Source organism: Castor canadensis, chromosome 8 (genome assembly GCF_047511655.1).
Source record: "Castor canadensis chromosome 8, mCasCan1.hap1v2, whole genome shotgun sequence".
Lineage (NCBI taxonomy): Eukaryota > Metazoa > Chordata > Mammalia > Rodentia > Castoridae > Castor > Castor canadensis.
In genome coordinates, this window is record NC_133393.1 from 106,481,387 (window position 1) to 106,487,663 (window position 6,277).

The 6,277-nt window shown below is 39.6% G+C and overlaps 1 pseudogene; it reads left to right on the forward strand.

The window, feature by feature from the left end:
• Positions 1–1,644: 1,644 nt before the first annotated feature.
• Positions 1,645–6,053, forward strand: LOC109689746 (zinc finger MYND domain-containing protein 11 pseudogene; annotated as a pseudogene).
• Positions 6,054–6,277: the final 224 nt, after the last annotated feature.

Here is a 6,277-nt window from a genome sequence, read left to right on the forward strand (position 1 = left end):
TCAATCACATTTCAATCCAAATTTGAGAGCACGGATCACTGTAATTTTAAATTTGAAGTCACAGTAGACCTTAGCCATATGGGAAGAACATACTAGGCAAGGGAACAATAAGTACAAAAGCTCTAATGTGGGGACTCTCCCTGGAGTGTTTAGGGACCAGAAAAGAGATAGTATGACTCAAGAAGAGTAGATAAGGAAACACGTTCATAGAATAAAGGAATGGGATGGAAGGTAAGGGACAATGTAGGTCATATAACTTTTATTGACTGAAATTGAGTCAGTTCAAACTTCTAAACTGAGAAGTGACATTATGAGACATAATTTTAAAGGATCAACCTATTACGGTATTGAGGAAGGGCTGTAGGAAACAAATATTGCCAGGCGTAGGTGGCTTACTTCTGTAATCCCATCTACTTGGGAAGCAGATGTCAGGAAAATCTCCACCTGAGTCTAGCCTGGGCAAAAAGTCATCTCAACGATGAAAAAAAATTGGGTGTGGTGAGGCATGCCTGTGATCCCAGCTCTTCAGGAGGTGTGAATAGGAGCATCACGGTCCAGGCAGGCATGGCAAAAACACATGACCCTATCTAAAAACTTACTAAAGAAAAAAGGGCTGGTGATGTGGCTCAAATAGTAGAACACCTGCTTAGCAAGTGTGAGGCTCTGACTTCAGACCCCAATAAAGCCTCCCTTCCCATCCCTCCAAAAATGGATGCTGCTCTAAGGAGGCTACCAGAGTAACACAGACAAAGTATGAAGGTGGCCCAAACCAGCATGGCAGCAGTGAAGGTGTGAGAACATGGTCAGATTCTAGATACATTTGAACAGAGTAAACAGTATTTGCTGGTGGACTGAACATGGTCTAGAAGAAACAGATGATGACTCTATAAGTTTGGGAACTGGATGGCTAGAGTTGCTGCTAACTTAGATGGGAAGAATGTGGGAAGAGCAGGTTCAGGAGGCAAGGTCAAGAGTTCAATTTTGGACTTGACTCGAGCTCAAGAGAGAAGACTGGGATCCACATATAAATTTGGCAGTCTTTGGTATATATAGGGTATTTAAGGCCTTGAAATTGAGATCACCACGGGAGTGTAGATAGAAGAACCATGGATTGAGCTTTTGGACATTTTGACATTAAGAATTCAGGGAGAAGGTTTGGTGCTATGGCCAAATAGTAGAGCACCTGCCTAGCAAGCACAAAGCCCTGAGTTCAAATCCTAGTACTGTCAAAAAAAAAAGAGTTCAGGAGGAAGAAGAACAGCAGAGGAATCTGAAGAATAAAGTTAATGAAAAATGTAAGAGAATGTGATATCCTAGAAATCAAATGAAGAAAGTGTCCAAGAAGAAGGGGTAATTAAGTATGTTAAAAAACAAACAAACAACTATCAATAGGTCAAGTAAACTGGGGCCTGAAAATTTACCAAAGTATTTTAGTTGCAACGCTGTAGACATGGGTGACTCTGAAGATAGCACTTTCAGTGGAGCAAGGTGGAACGGGTGACTCTAATGAGAGTGGCTTTAAGTCACAATATGAGGAGAAGCCAGTTAGGGCTTGAGAGGCTGGAAGCAGCTGGGACCTAGGGGAGGGCTAGACCTGGCTGATGCAGTGGAGCTGGAGCAAAATACTAAAGAAGTAAACAGATCATGACATGTTTAACAAAAGGACAACAGGCAGATACAAAAGCTATCTGGTGTCATTGGGCAGCCATTGAGAGTGTAAGGTATCAGATGCAAATTGTCAACATTGGCTATATTACAAAGTATATGTCCTGAGTCCAAGATATGCATCCAAAAGAGACAACTCATCAGCTGAGCTCTGTTGTGAAGGATGATTTTATTATTGAATTCTAACAGGGGGCTGCAAAGATTCAAATGCTAGTATTGAACAAGAAGGATATCAGTTGCCAGGAGATGAGATTGACTGGGAAAAAGAAAAATCACAACCTGTATTGTTTTTAAATGACATTTGCTTGAAGAGGTGTTGATATGTGATCTGTGTGTTTGTGCTTTTCATTTCACCTGTTTGTCTGATGAGCTCAGGCTTAGAGATTGCAGTAGCCATTGGCAGTGCCAAATTTTCAGGAGCACTAAGAATAGAAGCAAATAGGAGATGGATACATACCTGAGATTCATTGTCTCCTCCATGAAGGAGAGGGCTATAGATCCTAATAGAAAGGGGAAGGACAATAAGCATCCAATATACAGGAGGCTAGTACCTTCAGCTGTCGATGCTCCCACCATAGGAGAGAAAGTAAGTGAGGAGAAAACACCAAAGTTATGAAGAATTCGAAACCAATCTGTTGCTCCACAACACAGTGATTTTTTATGGCACAGACAGTGAGCAAGCTATTATCGTGAGTATGCTGTGTAAAGACAGGTGTCGTGAGCTGAATGAATTCTTTGCAAGAATTATTTCTCTTTGGCAAATGTTCATCTAGACAACTACCTCTGCTATCCTTATATACCTAATCACGAACTAGTTTGGGCTAAAACGAATGGTTTGGGGTTTTGGCCAGCCAAAGTCATGCACAGAGAACAATCTATGCATGTTCCCTTCTTTGGCCACCACCACCAGAGGGCCTGGATTCCTTCTGAAGATATTTGGGATATCACAGTTAACATTTCTTGGCTCATATGGTTGAAAAAAAGGCCTGTGATGAGCAATCCTCATCAAAATCCCAATGTCATTCTTCACAGAAATAGAAAATCAATCCTAAAATCCAAATGGAAACATAAAAGCCCCTGAGTAACCAAAGCAATCCTGAACAAAAGAGAAAAGCTGGAAGTATCACAATACCTGACTTCAAATTATACTACTGAGCCATAGTAATGAAAACAGCATGGTACTGGCACAAAAAACCAGACATGTATACCAATGGAACAGAAATAAAAGAACACAGAATAAATCCACTCAACTTCAGGCATCTGATTTTTGGCAAGGAGCCAAAGACATACATTGGCGAAATGACAACCTCTTCAACAAATGGTGTTTGGAAAACTAGATATCCATATGTAGAAGATCAAAACTAGATACCTCTCTTCCATCCTGTACAAAAACCAATTAAAAATAGATCAAAGACCTTAATGTCAGAACTAAAACTTTGAAACTATTAAGTGAAAACACTTTAATATATAGGCATAGACAATAGGATTCCAGATGACAAATGGGATTTCATCAAATTAAGAACGTCTGAACATCAAAGGAAATAATCACCAGAATGAAGAGGCAACCTAGAGAATGGGAGAGAATATTTGCAAGCTTTTCATTAGACAGAGGATTAATATCCAGAATATATAAAGACCTCAAAAAAAACCCCAAAAGAACAAATAATCCAATAAATATATGGGCAAAATTATTAGGACATTCTCAAAAGAAGTACAAATGGCTAAATAAACACATGAAGAGTTCAACATCCTTAATGATAACATAAATACAAATCAAAACTGCATCAAGATTCCATATCACCCCAAACAGAATGGCTATCTTAAGAAAACAAACAACAAATGCTGGTGAAGATAAGGAAGGAAAAGAACCCTATATACTGCAGGTAGAAAGGTAAATTAGTTCAGCCACTTGAATATCAGTATGGAAGTTCCCCAGAATACTAAAAGCAGGACTAAATATCCTGTTATACCAGTCTTGGGCACATATGCAAAGGAATATAAGTCAGTATACAATAGAGATACCTGTACACCCATGATTATTGCAGCACTATTTATAATAGTCAAGCTAGAGAATTAGCCTAGGTGCCCACAAACTGATTAAATGGATTTTAAAAATGTACTTTATATAGTCATTGAAGTATTATTCAGGAATAAAGAATGAAATTATGTCATTTGTGGAAAAATGGATAGAACTGGAGTTTAACATGTTTAACTAGATAATCCAAGCTCAGAAAGACTAATATCACTTTTTCACTCATGTGTGGAATCTAGATCTAAAAATTAATATGACATGATTATAAAAGGGGGACTACTTAGTGGGGAAAGCAGTACAAAAGAGGAGAGGGAAAAGACGGTGATGTGGGGTGAATATGACCAAAGCACTTTATATGTATGTATGAAAAATAGTACAATTAAACTCACTAAAAAAAAAAGAGGAGGGGGAGGATAGAGGGTAAGTTAAAAAGGAGAACTGGGGGGAATGTAAATTTGACCAAGGTACATTGTATGTTTGTATGTAAATATCACAATGAAACCCCTTATACAATTAGTTTATGCCAAAAAGACAAAAGGAGGAGGAAAAAATTGAGACAGTGAGAATACTCACATGGGGTGGTAGTTGAAAGGGAAGAACCATCAAAGAATTTTTGTTTTTGAGGTGGATAACATCATGTGTGTAATCTGATGGGATTAAGCCAGTAAAGAGTGAAAAGTAGATCATGTAGCAGAGATCAGGGAACATCTGCTCTTGGTGCCTTTGATCAAGGGACAGAAGATAGGATTTAGTGTACAAGTGAGGAGATAAAACCTCAATAAGAGCCTGGATAATTCAGCTATGGAAAATAAGGAGAAGGTGTTATACTTTGGGTATGAAGTAGATCCCCCCCAACAAAAAAAGGGCCCAGATATTGAAGGTTTGACCACCAGCTGGTAGCACTATTGAGAGGTGATTGGATCACCAGAGCACCAACTTCATCAATTAATTAATCCCTTGATTAATAGCTTAAATCTGAATGGGCTATTAGGAGGTGGGGGCTAGTTGGAGGAAGTTAAGTCACTGGAAGTTTGCTTTTTAAGGCTATATTCTGTCCCTTCCTCTTACTCTCTCATCTTCCCAGCCTCCATGAGAAGAGCAAATTTCCTCCAACTTTCTCTTCTGCCACGATGTGTGTACCTTACCACAGGACCAGAAAGAGCAGAGCCAAAATAAGCCTTTCCTCCCTTAAGTTCTTTTTCTCAGGTGTTTTTTTACAGTAACAAAAAATGACTAACACAATGTGTGTTGGTACAGATGTTAGCAGGTAGGTGGATGTAGTAATGAGGTTCTATGGAAGTATTTTTCTGATGCATCAGTATTTTCACTCAATATTGTCAAGGTCATAAACTGAGCATGAGGGACAAATTGATGGAGATTAACAAGAGAAAGCATAACATAGTTCTCAAGGAGACTAGACGAATAAATGGACTAAAGGTGCATAGCATTATTGCTTGGCAAGAAGAAAGTCATGGCTTTGAGTTTAAAATGAGTGAAATTCACAAAATGTGAATTTTTTTCCTTATGCTATTGAATTTAATCAAGACGGTAGATTTGCCAAGAGAGGCCCACAAAAAAAAAAAAGAGAGGGGAACAAGGGAATAGAGAGCATTATGAGGGAGGGGTTATAATAACTGACTGTAGACTTTATGGGTAAGGAGAAAAGTAAGGCCATCAAAGAGGTTGGGTCCAGAGAGGAGGTAGCAAGACTCTGGATTAGACATTCTGGTGAGGCAGAACCGTTGTCTGGTTCAGAGTTCTGGAGAGAATGTGCTAGAAGGACAGAAGTTGTGGTCAGAGAGTGGATTAAGGGAATAGAATTAAGATAGGATTAGTATGGGGGACAGAGATGGTGAGTCAGGAGCTGCAGACTCTAAGAGTGAGGAGGAGGAATTGGGGTGGGAGAGAACAGTGGGTGACAGCAACAGTGAAGAGTTGGGAGTGAGGTAACCTGATGATATAAAACTGAAAACTCAAAGGCAGTTTTAGGAATAGGGAGAGGATACGATCTGATAATAATTGCCAACCTGAAAATACAGATTTCACGTAAAATCCTTGCTTCATTATAAGTGAGAAGATCTGGCAAAGCAGATGTTCTGTTTCTCTTGCTGTTATGGTTTGGATCTTAAATGTCCACTAAAGGCCAGCTACTGGGAAGAGGCAGAACCTTTAGGAATAAGAGCTAGTAGAAGTAAGGGAGTGTGCTCTTGAAGGGAATTTTGGGACTTTGGTCCCTTCCTCTCTCTTTTTACTCTCCAGCCTCTCTGAGGTGAGCGTCCTCCTCCACCACACATTCCCTATGATGTACTGCCTTGACGCAGGTCAAAAGCATTGGGGACGGGCAGCCATGGGCTGAAAGCTCTGAAGCCATGAGCCAGCATAAGTCCCCCTTTTAAGTTGTTTATGTCAGGTAGTCTGTAATATGGACAGATGCTGACTAACACACTTAGCCATAGCAGTGTCCTGGTTCATCTGCATATTTGAGTTTGCCTCCCTGTTCTAGAAATTCAAAATCTACCAAATGTAGTACTGAGGCAGGCCAGGACATAGAAAAAAACTGGAACTCTTACAATATATAAA